Raw genomic sequence first — 13,251 nt, 5'->3', positions numbered from 1 at the left:
TCTTTTAATTGTCACATTCAAAAAATATGAGATCCCCATATACCACCCAGCCCCCTACCCCACTACACCCTCTTCAACAACCTCTTCCATCATCATGGCACATTCACTGCACCTGGTGAATACATTTTGGAGCACTGCTACACCACATGGACAGTGGTCTACATTGTAGTCTACACTCTCCCCCAGTACACCCAGTGGGCCATGGCAGGACACACAATGTCCAGCATCTGTCCCTTCAGCACCACCCAGGACAACTCCAAATCCTGAAAATGTGCCCACATCATATCTCTTCTTCCCTCTCCCTACCATCAGCAGCTACCATGGCCACTTTCTCCACATCAATATTACAATTTCTTCCCTTACAAAATCACAATAGTTCCCCAGCATAACACCAGTAAGTCCAATCTAATCCATACTCTATTCCTCCAACCTGTGGACCCCGGGATGGTTATGTCCAGTCCCCCTCTACATCAAGAGGGGGCTTAGATTCCACATGGATGATGGATGCAATTCTCCTACTGGCAGCTGTAGGCACTCTTGGCTCCTTGGTGTGGTGGCTGACCCTCTTCACCTCCCTGTCAGCTGGCCAGGGTAAATCCAACAAACCAGAAGGTAGGAGTTGCAAGTCTGCTGAGGCTCAGGGCCTGGCTATCACATGGACAGTCCAGAGATTCAGGTCTCCCAAGTAGACACCAATCTAAACACCAACCACAGGTCCGGTAGAAGTAACAGAAGAGGCATGTGTAGAAAGGTCATATCTGAATCCAACTCCATCACACTCAGGGCCACAAATTCCAAAGTAGAGCCAACTGACATGGTCCTGAACTCCAGAGCCATCTGCCATGACCACAGAACTTGTGGGTCTCCGTAGCCCTCAAGAGAACCAGTACCTGGGTTTCTATCTACTTTGGCTGTCTCTGGTACCCTGCTGAGGCATGTGTAAGCATTACCCCTCTGATGACCACCCGACTCTTTTTTGGAGACTCATAGCCATATAAACTCATTTGTCCTTTCCATTTCTCCCTTTAGTATCATCCTTTGACTCCTCTCTTTGTTGTATATGCTAACCAGCATATACCGTTAAAATTTATCCAGAATCACAAAATTCAGCCTCAATTCTACCATCTTTGTCAGATCACCATCATCTCCAAACCTGATTACTGCAGTACTCTCCTGACTGGTCTCCTTGCTTCCTCCCCACTCTTTCCTCCTACAATCAGAGCTCAATATATTGACTAATCCTTTTAAAGGTCAAATTACGGCAGTCCTCTGGCTCAAAGCCTCCCCAAAACATCTCATATCATTCAAAGTAGAATTCAAAGTTCTTACAAGGGTCTACAAGGTCCTGTGTGATCTCACCTCTGCCTACTTTTTCAACTTCATTTGAAACCTCCTTCTCCTTGCCTACTACAGTCGAGCCACAAGGGCCTGCTTTCTGTTCCTCAAACACACCAAACTCATTCCTGTCTTTTGGTCCTTTCAGTTGTTTCTCTGCTTGGAAAGGGCGTCACCACCCATCTTCACATAGCTGGCCCTTCCTGTCATTTAAAACTTAGCTTATACTTGAACTTCTCAGAATAGCCTCACCACCACACATTCTCTATCACACCACGCAATTTTAATTCTTCGTGTCAGACCTATCACCATCTTGTTTATTGTGAAAGTCCATCTTCTAATGGTAAGCTGCATGCGAGCAGGACTCTTATCTCCTATGTCCACTAGTATTTTCCCAGTACCTAAACAATGCATGACACACAGCCACTCTTCAACAAAAATTGGGTGGAAGGAATAAAGAACATACAGACCACCCTTCTAGGGATTAAGAAGACTTCAGCAAACAATAACTGCAATCATCTAGTTCCATAGCTCTCAAACTTTAGCATGAATCGGAATTACCTGGAAGGATAGTTAAAAGATAGATTTCTGCACCCCACCCCCAGAGTTTCTAATAAGCACCCAGGTAATAGTGATGCTGGGCCAGTGACCACACTTTGAAAACCACTGATCAACTATCTAACTAAATGGAACACTTCTTCCAAATAATTTAGTACACGTGACCTAGAATAAACCCAGGGTATGGCTCAGTAATCCATCATTTCAACATGCTTTTGCAATAAGTTTTTTTTAAAGACATTTGTATTAGGTGTGAAAGCAATTGCAGTGTTGCATTGTGCGGTTTTGCACTGTTGATATTTGCTGTTTCATATTGGCATACATTCTTAAATAAATGTGGTTATACTATACATCATTTTAACGCGCATTTCTTGCTTTATTTTTTTTGCTACTGACTTAATACTTGCTGTTTATTTGTATTTATTTTAGACTTTGGAAATGATGTTAGACAGAAAGCACATTCGAGCAATATTCTTATTTGAGCTCAAAATGGGTTGTAAAGCAGTGGAGACAACTCGCAACACCAACAACGCATTTGGCCAGGAACTGCTAACGAACGTACAGTGTAGTGGTGGTTCAAGAAGTTTTGCAAAGGAGACGAGAGACTTGAAGATGAGGAGCATAGTGGTCAGTCATTGGAAGTTGACAATGACCAAATGAGAGCAATCATCGAAGCTGATCCTCTTAAACTACACGAGAAGTTGCCATAGAACTCCACACTGGCCATTCTATGGTTGTTCGGCATTTGAAAAAAAAATCGTCATTTTGAAATGACATCTTCTTTTAGTCTGTGCAACAACAATGAACCATTTCTCAATCAGATTGTGACGTGCAACAAAAAGTGGATTTTATATGACAACTGGCAACAATTAGCTCAGTGGTTGGACAGAGAAGAAGCTCCAAGCACTTCCCAAAGCCAAACTTGCACCCAAAAAAAGGTCATGGTCACTGTTGGGTGGTCTGCTGCAGGTATGATCCACTACAGCTTTCTAAAGCCCAGTGAAGGCATTACATCTGAGAAGTATGCTCAGCAAATCGATGAGATGTACCAAAAACTGTAACACCTGAAGCTGGCACTGGTCAACAGAAAGGGCCCAATTCTTCTCCACAACGTCCAACCACATGTCACACAACCAACGCTTCAAAAGCTGAACAAATTGGGCTACGAAATTTTGCCTCATCCGCCATATTCGTGTGACCTCCCACCAAGCAGCTACCACTTCTTCAAGCATCTTGACAACTTTTTGCAGGGAAAATGCATTTCATTTCAACCAGCAGGGTGTAGAAAATGCTTCCCAAGAATTCGTCGAATCCTGAAGCATGGATTTTTAAGCTACAGGAATAAACAGACTTATTGCTCACTGGCAAAATGTATTGATTGTAATGGTTCCTATTTTGATTAATAAAGATGTGTTTGAGTCTAGTTACAATGATTTAAAATTCACAGTCTGAAACGGCAATTCCTTTTGCACCAACCTAATGGAAAAAATGACGCTTACTCTGCTTCTCTTCTTATCCACAGTTGCTCCCTCATTCTAATAAATTATTATTAATAAAGTCACCTAAGTTTTTTATTCAGTTCAAATAGCTGGAAGAGTTCTATCTCATGGAGCCAAAGATTATGGCAGTCTCTCATAGAAAGAAAGAAAAAGGCTGACTAAAACACTAAGAACAAATTGGACCATAATTAGAAGTTCTAGTCATGCCTATCCATGATTGTTTACATGTTGCCTTATGGAAAAAATGATGACTAATGTTGTGACAAGTTACATAACATACCAACAAATATACATAAGTTATTTTAAGGGCCAGTAAAGCCAATGCAGATGGGACCATTTTTTACTTCTCTGCAAATCAAAAAATAAATTTAAAAGTGTCTCCTCTAAATGCAAATGGCCAAGTGACTCTTACTTAATATTTTCATTAAGCCTATATACAATTAGGAACTAACAATTTCTGAGGATCTCTGGGACTACCCTGAGTCTGTTTATTCCTCCATTATTCTTCAAGATGCTCCATATTTTTAACTACTTGGCTAAAGGAACTCGAAATCCTATTTCTGTCCTATTAACACTCACTGCTAATTTGGTACATGTAATGATGCTGAGAATACCATGTTTAGAGCCAATTTTCCAATACGGACCCAAGTTTTCCCAGAACATTTTTTTTTTTTATTTATTTTTTTATTTCTTCCCACCCCCCAAGTTTGTCTGCTCTCTGTGTCCATCCGCTGCGCCTTCTTTGTCCGCTTCTGTTGTTATCAGTGGCACAGGGATCTGTGTTTCTTTTTGTTGCGTCATCTTGTGTCAGCTCTCCGTGTGGGCGGCACCATTCCTGGGCAGGCTGCACCTTCCTTCGCACTGGGCAGCTCTCCTTATCGGGCGCACTCCTTGCGCGTGGGGCTCTCCTACGCGGGGAACACCTCTGCACGGCACGGCACTCCTTATGCGCATCAGCACTGCACATGGGCCAGCTCCACATGGGTCAAGGAGGCCCGGGGCTTGAACCGCGGACCTCCCATATGGTAGACAGACGCCCTAACCACTGGGCCAAGTCCGCTTCCCAGAACATTTTTTATATATCTTAACATATTACTATGGAAATGTCCTGGTTCGGCCTTGATACCCCATTAACTGCTTTACACTCCTATGTTCTCTAAGATCTAGAAGCCTGCCCATCTGCCAGCATCTTTTTTTTGCCGTTCCCCGGTGTCTTACACCCTAAACCCAAAGATCCAACCACACAGAACTACTTGCAACTCTCTGAATAAACCATGCTCTGATTCTCTAATAATAGTATCAATAATAATAATGCTTCTCTAGTAATAATATAAAAAATACTACCACTTACCGAGTGGTTCCTACATGCCAGGCATGATCTTTAGCACTATGCTTTCTTTCAGTCAAGCTTCAACAACCCTATAAAATATGTACTATTACCTCAGCGGTAGGAGAGGAGGATATTAACGCTCAAAGAGGTTAAACTAGCCAAAGCCAAAGGGAAGAAGTGGCAAAGACAGCGAGGCACTGACTCGAAAAGCACTCATCACTTTACTACTCTACATTATTTAGTTGCACTTCTGCAGGAAACAGTCTTTCCAGCCTTTTTCACTTGGCAAATCCATTCTTCAAGCCTCAGCTCAGGCATTTCCTCCTCTCTGAGAAGCTTTCTCCAACCTCCCCCTACTTCCAGCCCAACCCAATCTGAGTTAAGTGCCCTTCCTCTATGCGCTCCAGGCACCCTGTGTTTCCCTCTCTCATGGCTCTTTCCACATCAACCCTGATGCCCAGACCACATCCCAGACCAACTGAATCAGAATCTCCAGGCATTAGTATTTTTTAAAGCTCCCAAGTTACTCTAATGTGCAGCCAAGGTTGAGAACCACTGGGGCATTGCTAATTAAATATGTCCTCCCCCCTAGACTGGCAGCAACCTGAGGGCACCAACTGTGTCTTCTCAGAACACTAGTCAAGCACCTGACATAATAAACATTTGATGAATGAGTTCTCCTCCAACATCTGACAGGTACTCTCCAGCTCCCAAGAATTCTGCTTCTCTTTCTCTGACAAGATGTAGTTTACTGAATACACACTGCTTACACCTGACTTACTCTTTAAAAACGGTTTCCTTTGGAGTCAGAGGTATCAATAAGTCACACCTACTGACAACAGCATTAGCTGCTAAAATGCTGGAAAAATGACACACAAACAAGTCAAAATGCGTTTGAAAGAAGGGAGGTCTGCACAGTTCTTACTTCTAAGAGAATGAAACCCAAGAGTAAGCCAAGAGAGCATTTCTATTGACTGCCACTCTTCTGAGCACAATTCTCAGTTATTCACTGGAAGGGCCTTCCTCAGAGCTCAGGGCCATGTTCTCAAAATGATTAAGTACACTCAGCTTGAAATCATAAAACAGACAAAGGCTTTGACAATAGTCAGGCAGCAGGGAAGCTTAATGGTTTTTTAAAGCATCATGCTATTGATCACTCTGCTGGATCATCAGCTTTCAGTTAGGATCTACTATTCTTCAATTACAACATATTACGAGATTAGGAGAAAATATAACACTACTCACAAAATGAAGCTGTGCTGCACATGGTAACCATTCCAGAATGCTAAACCCTAATTCTTTTAAGTATTACTTAGAGACACAATCTGAAACAAACTGAGTTTTAGGACACCTTACTCATATCACAGCCTGCAAAACTTCAAACCAGATAGTATTTATCAAGTAAAATAGTAATCTATTCTCTACAGATTAGAGTAATATTTGACTTCAGAACAGTGTTTCTTCAGTTGACTCAAGCTTATACACTGAAGGGGCAGAGGTATATTTCAAAATTCATACCAATTGAACTGTCTTAAGGTTGACAACATGGTCCAAAGAAACTGTATACATTTCAGAATGTGCTAGCAAATATCACCTAATAAACATTGATTCCTTTGAGCTAGACAAACAAGCAAAAAGGTAGTGTTAATATTTCCAACAAATCTCCATTTGTTTCATGGGACTCTGAAATTAATGCCATTTTCCAGACTGAAAACACTGTATCAAAGGGTGCTTTCTAACCCATAAGTTAACACCTCCACAGGAGAATGCAGTCATTGTTGAGACTTGTTAGAAAATGATTAACTTAGTTGTGTAATTATACAAACAAGTCATTTCAAGACTTGACACTTAACTTTCCATTTCTAATCATGTTCTCAGAATTAGATTAAGAGAGACATACAAATATTGCTAGTAAAGGTACAGAGATTTTACCTTCCAGTTATCCTTATAGAAAGATTTTTATGCCACAATGTACAAAAACATGCAAGCAAGGAGAGGTTTAGCTGCATTCCAAGAGAGAAAGAGCCTGCACATGCCTCAGTGATAGGCAGCAGTTTTGGTTTTTTTTAATGACTTTTTTAAAGATTTATTTATTTCTCCCCCATCCCTCCATTGTCTGCTCTGTGTCCATTTGCTGTGTGTTCTTCTGTGTCTGCTTGTATTCTCATTAGGCGGCTCTGGAAACTGATCCTGGGACCTTCTGGAGTGGGAGAGTGGTGATCATTCTCTTGTGCCACCTCAGTTCCCTGGTCTGCTGCATCTCTTATTGTCTCTCCTTTGTGTCTCTTTTCTGCATCAGCTCTCCGTGTGGGCCAGCACTCTTCACAGGACAGCACTTCTGCACAGGGCAGCACCCTTGCATGGGGCAGCACTTGGCGTAGGCCAGTTCACCACACAGGTCAGCTTGCCTTCACCAGGAGGCCCTGGGGTAGACGGAGCACAATTGCTTGAGCCACATCCACTTCCCACTCCATAGAGTTTTTGCTTGTTCATTTTTTTAAAGATTTCTTTTATCCCCCATCCCCACCCCCAACCCTGCTGTTTTTGCTGTGTCCATTTGCTGTGTGAGCTTCTGTATCTATTTCTCTTTTTTGTCTTTTATTCTCATTTTTCTCCTCTAGGATTTAGAGTGATTCGATCCTGGGGACCTCTGATGTGGAGGTTCCCTGTCACTTACACCACCTCAGTTCCTGGTTTTTATTGCCTCTTGCCTTGACTCTCCCCTTCATCTCTTTTTGTGTCATCTTGCTGCATGGCTCGCCACGTGGGCCTGGCTCACACGCAGGCACACCTTTACCAGGAGGCCCCAGGGATCGAACCTGGGTCCTCCCATGTGGTAGAAAGAAGCCCAATCACTTGAGCCACATCCACGTTCCACAATGTCCTTGTTTATAGGAAATGCACACTAAAGAATTCAAGGGAGATGCAGCTCAGGTCAGCACCTTACTCTCAATTGATTTTTATTAAAAAAAAAAAAAATAGCTCTTTGTACTGCACTTGCAACTTTTCTGTAAGATTCTGACTTTTTTTTTTAATTTTCATTAAAAAATTAAAATACCCATTCACTAATACTAATTTCCCTGATCTGCCTTTTACCAAGGACGTGTGGCTCTACAGAAAGAACCCCAAACTGAACATTAGAAGGCCTGGACTCAAACTCACTATGGGGTTAGAAAAAGCCATTTAACCATTCAAACATCAGCTTTCTTCCCATCAAGACATAATACCAGGAGCAGATGTGGTTCAAGCAGTTGAGCTCCTGCTTCCCATATGGAAGGTCCCAGGTTCGTCTCCCGTGCCTCCTAAAACAAACAAACAACAAGCAAACTAACAAAAAAAAAACAACTCAGGGGAGCCAATGTGGCTCAGTGGTTGAGCACTGGCTTCCCACATACAAGGTCCAGGATTCAATCCCTGGCCTGGAACCTCAAAAAAAAAAGAAAGAAAAGAAAAGAAAAGAAAAGAGATAATACCATCCTGCTCATTTCAAAAGTTGTCTCAGGGGGAAGCAGATGTAGAAGCTCAGTGGTTGCACGCCTGCTTCCCATGTATGAGATCCTGGGTTCAATCCCCCAGTAGGGCCTTAAAAAAAATTGTTTCAGGGATAAAACGAAAGAAAAAAAATGAGAAAGTGCTTCATAAACTATAAGGTACTAAACCAAAGTAAAGGTTATTATTTATTATAACAAGTAAAATGGCTTCACTTTACCAATAACAAGCTTTATAAATCCATACATTATTGCATATTTCAAACACTATAAGCTATTAAACTTTCAAATACTGCTATGACAAGTAATCCAGAAAATAAGTTATCCAAATAGAAACATTAGTCTGGGAAATAATGGATCTTAGAAATAAGAAATAGATTGTGGCACTCAGAATTTCCCACTTTATCCAAACTGCAGAAGAAAGTCTCTCCCTAAAGAGGAAAAGAGTACTGAACAAATGTAATGTACAGCACTCAAAAATTCTCTGGATATGAGGCATGTAACTCCTAAGTCAGTAATTATGCAAACATCAGTTTAATACTTTATGGTAAACTTGGAATTCTCACACCCATGTCAGAAGCTGATTGTCAAAACCTTGTGAGGTAGTGGGACAATATTATTTTCCCTGTTTTACAGAAAAGGAAATTAAGACTAGGAGACACTATGTGAATCTCAGTTCTCAGACTGGAAAGCCCACTCCTTTTTCACCACACCATGCTACCTATCTAAAAACTACTAACAATTGTTTAGAGCAACAAGTCTTAAGACTGGAGAGGGGAGCACAGAACCCTGAGGAGCTCTGAAAAGCTTCACACTTCCCCAGAAAAATGCATTCAAATTTAAAATTTTCACATATAACTTTTTTTTTAGTTTTTTTTCCTTTTTCTCTTCCCCTCCCCCACTCTGCTTTTTTTTTTTTTTTTTTGGCTGTGTCTATTCACTGCTTGATCTTCTGTATCTATTTTTCTTTTTGTCTTCTCTTCTCATCTTTCTCCTCTAGGATTCACCAGGATTCAATCTTGGAGACCTCTGATGTGGAGAGAGGTTCCCTATCAATTGTGCCACCTCAGTTCCTGGTCTCTGCTGTACTTCACCTTGACTCTCCTCTTCATCTCTCTTTTGTTGGATCATCATCTTGCTGAACGACTCACTTGTGTAGGTACTGGCTCACCACACGGATACTGAGCTTGCTGCATGGGCACTTGTCTCACCACGTGGACACTTGGCTCACTGTGTAAGTACTTGGCTCACTGCGCAGGCACTCGGCTCACCACGCAGGCACTCGGCTCACCGCACAGGCATGCTTTCTCTTCTTCTTTTCCACCAAGATGCCACAGGGATCAAACCTGGGTCTTCCCATATGGTAGGCAGAAACCTTATCACTTGAGCCACATCCACTTCCCTACATGCAACTTTTAAGAGTTTTGTGAAACTATTTATGGAAATATGTAGTTAGAAACCCTTGTTTCACTGCTAACTTGCTTTTACATTTTTCTTATTTAATCCTCAGGCCAAGTTTATGAGAGGGAAGTTATTATCACTTCTCATTTAATAAAAGTGGATACTCCACACAAGACTAAGCAGTTGTCAAACCTTGTTAACACCTACAGACAGCTTAACTTTGCATCAGGAATTGTTCTAATCACTTTTCATGTCTTATCTTACCCAACAACCCTATGAAAGAACTACTATTACCATAATTCCCATTTTACAGGTAAGAAAGGAAACTGAAATACAAGGAAGAAGCTTGCCCAAGGCACTGAGTTTGTAAAAGAAAGCTGACATTTGAACCCAAGCAGTGTGGCTTCACATCCAAACTTTTTGTTTTTAACCAATTTTATACATACACTATACAGTTATATGCATACAATTACAGGTATGCTTATATATATATATAAAATAATATGTGTCCATTTTTACAGTACAGTTCCATGCATTTTGGCAACTATATACACCTATGTATCACCCCAGTGATCTTTTCAAAATAAAACTTACTATAGGTCCAAATATTTTCCTGCTTTTCACCTCTTTCCATAGTGTCTGGCTGCTGTGTTAGCACTGAAGTCAACTGAATAAGCCTTCAGGATGGTGAGCCCAAAGTCCTGAGCATGCTTATGAGCAGTCCTTTTTTATTTTTAAGCAATTTTATTGAGATATATTCACCAATCATACAATCAATCCAAAGTATACATTCAGTAGCTTTTGGAATGGTCAGAGTTGTGTACGTATCACCACAATCAATAGCAGAACATTTCATTACTCCAAAAAAGAAAAAAAAGCCTATCCGTTAGCAGTACTTCTCAACCCTTCTATCCTTCCCCTGCCATATATAGCCACAAATCTAATTCCATATCTTTAACTACTTATATTTACAATTTATATATATATCTTTTTTTTTTTTGAGAGCAAAGTTTATTTGTTCATTTCTTGAATTTGAAATATTCTTCAATGACATCCTTGGCCTGAGAATCTTTGTCACAGTCCTTAACAACCACACAACTGCACCCAACCACTTTACATGGTTTCTCCTCTCTATTGATTTTATAGAAGCCTACTCACGGCCTAGTTTCTTGTTGTCGTCAACCTTAATTAGGTTGATTTGGTGCTCAGCACAAAGGGCTTCCACCAGCTTGATATATTTACAATTTATATACATGGAGACAAACAGTATGCAATACTTTGTGCCTGGTTTCTGTCACTTAGGATAATTCTTTTTTTTAACAAGTTATTAAAAAAATATTCATCTCTTATTATTCACTACAATCCATAGTTTGCTTTAGGTACATTTTTGCTCAAATACCACCCTATTATTAACATCTTGTACATTTGTTCATTAATGTACATTAATGTACATTTGTTCTGATTCATGGAAGAGCATTATTCTATTAGCCACACTCATCATCTGCAATAGGGTTCGCTATGTTATACAATCTCATGTTACATCCTTTAATTACATCCTAGAGACATACACAACCCTAAACTTGCCCTTTCAGTTACAATCATACCCCCATATTGGCACTGCTAATTACATTCACTCTGATGTGCTATCATCATTTCTATCCAATTCCAATCATTTACAATCAACCTTATTACAAATTCTGCACAAATTAATCCTCTGCTCCCCATTCTCTATCCTCATTCTAACCTTTGCTGATCAATCTAGTTATTAACTCCATGACTTTGCTGTGAGCAGAGGTCCAAGAATTTCATGGTGGATCCACCTTCCCGATGCCTCCCAGGAGTATGTTTGAGCTCCTCCTTCCTTCCTGGTCCTGAGTTCCCATTACTAGAAGAACTTATCCCTCCCCCAGTACTGCTGCATTCGGACCTTGGTGATTCCTCAGCATAGACTGCAGAGCCACCATAGAAGCCATACTCTTAACAGCTCTACTTACACCATACTGACTTAAGAATCTCAGATCACCTGGAAAGCTTTTTAAAAATCAGATTCCCAGGCTCCACACATGGAAACCAATTCACTAGTTAAGGGTTCATGAAATCTAGGAATCTATTTTCTGAAAAGTAATTCTGATGATCAGGTTTAGGAACCTATGTATTTTGTGATACACAGTCATTTTCAAATGTTGTAAGAAGGCAGAGGACTTCGAAATCATGACACTCTTTGGAAGACCTTGAAACATACACTTTAAAAAATAACATATATATATAATAGTACTAAATCATATACCATCTTATAGGAAATAGCAGCCATCAAAAGTTTAAATAAATGTATGTCAAATTTTACTGGAATTCCACTTCTAGTCAAGATGGATTAACAGGCACCAGATTCACCCTTCTATCTGAAACAATCAAAAAAGAAAGAAAATATATAAAGCAATGTTTTTTAAGACACTGAAGATCAGACAACAAAGTACAATAATCCCTGAAGGATGGGGAAACATATGGGCAAAGCCCTTCTGTCCAGTCTACTGTCCAGTTTACTGCCATAAGAGGATTTCCAGGCTGTGGTACAAGGAGGGGCAACCCAAGCAACATGGACACCTCAAGCTGAGAAGAACCAAGATTCCAGTGAAGCCAAGGTAGTTAAAAGTTTGCAGGGAAGGAGATGTGGCTCAACTGACAGAGCACCCATCTATCATATAGAGGGTCCAGGGTTCGATCCCCAGGACCTCCTGACCCGTGTAGTAAGCTGGCCCACGCTCAGTGCTGCCGCACATAAGGAGTGCCATCCCATGCAGGGGGCGCCTCCGTGTAGGGGTGTGCCCTTCACGCAAGGAGTGCATTCCATAAGGAGAGTCACCCCACGTGAAAAAAGCGCAGCCCAACCAGGAGTGGCGCCACACACACACAGAGCTGACAGAGCAAAATGACGCAACGAAAAAGAGACGCAGTTTCCCAGTGCCACCGGATAATGCAAGCGGACGCAGAAGAACACATAGAGAATGGACAGAGAGCAGACAATGGGGAGAAGGGGAGAGAAATAAATAAAATAAATCTAAAAAAAAAAAAAGTTTGCAGCACAGGGTACTAAAGAAAGAGCTACCCATTCAAGTATCAGCTATCTACTTAATATAACAAGTGTTAACAGGAAAACACAACTTTAATTTTCCATATGATTGTCAGTTTCATTGGATCAGTTTACTCACCCAGATAAATAATGAAATGCCCATTTTAAATTTAGAACATCTTCACTTTTCACAATTGACCTATACTCTAGATTTCCTGATACATGGCATTTAATCATAACTATTAAAACCTATCAACATAAGGAAAGACATCTGGAAACACCTCATCAGGCTAAGTCTGGGAAATCAGCTGCTCCTAGTGAGGTCCCAGCCCAAATGGAGGAAAAAAGGCAAAACACAGACTCATCAAATAACCCTTCAAGCACAATCAACATTAAAGTCGAAAAAATACACACTGTAAAACAGCAAAATAGCAAGAGGTATACAGCTGAAGAATCATGAGTCTTGGAATGGTGAAAACTGTCTGCTTCCCCTGGCTCTGGCACTAAATTGGCGGTGCAGCTTTAGGCAAGAAATGAATGCAAAGCAACAGTGGGCTGGGACGTCTGAAATGT

The 13,251-nt window shown here is 40.9% G+C and overlaps 1 protein-coding gene across 3 annotated transcripts in view; it reads right to left on the bottom strand.

Moving 5' to 3' along the window:
* The window catches only part of DENND1A (DENN domain containing 1A), a 615,092-nt gene that overhangs the window by 568,706 nt on the left and 33,135 nt on the right, over nucleotides 1-13,251 (bottom strand). The window lies entirely within an intron of this gene.

This window comes from Dasypus novemcinctus, chromosome 8 (genome assembly GCF_030445035.2).
Source record: "Dasypus novemcinctus isolate mDasNov1 chromosome 8, mDasNov1.1.hap2, whole genome shotgun sequence".
Classification (NCBI taxonomy): domain Eukaryota; kingdom Metazoa; phylum Chordata; class Mammalia; order Cingulata; family Dasypodidae; genus Dasypus; species Dasypus novemcinctus.
Note: the sequence above shows the minus strand (reverse complement) of the source record. Positions and strands in the feature narration are given on the sequence as shown.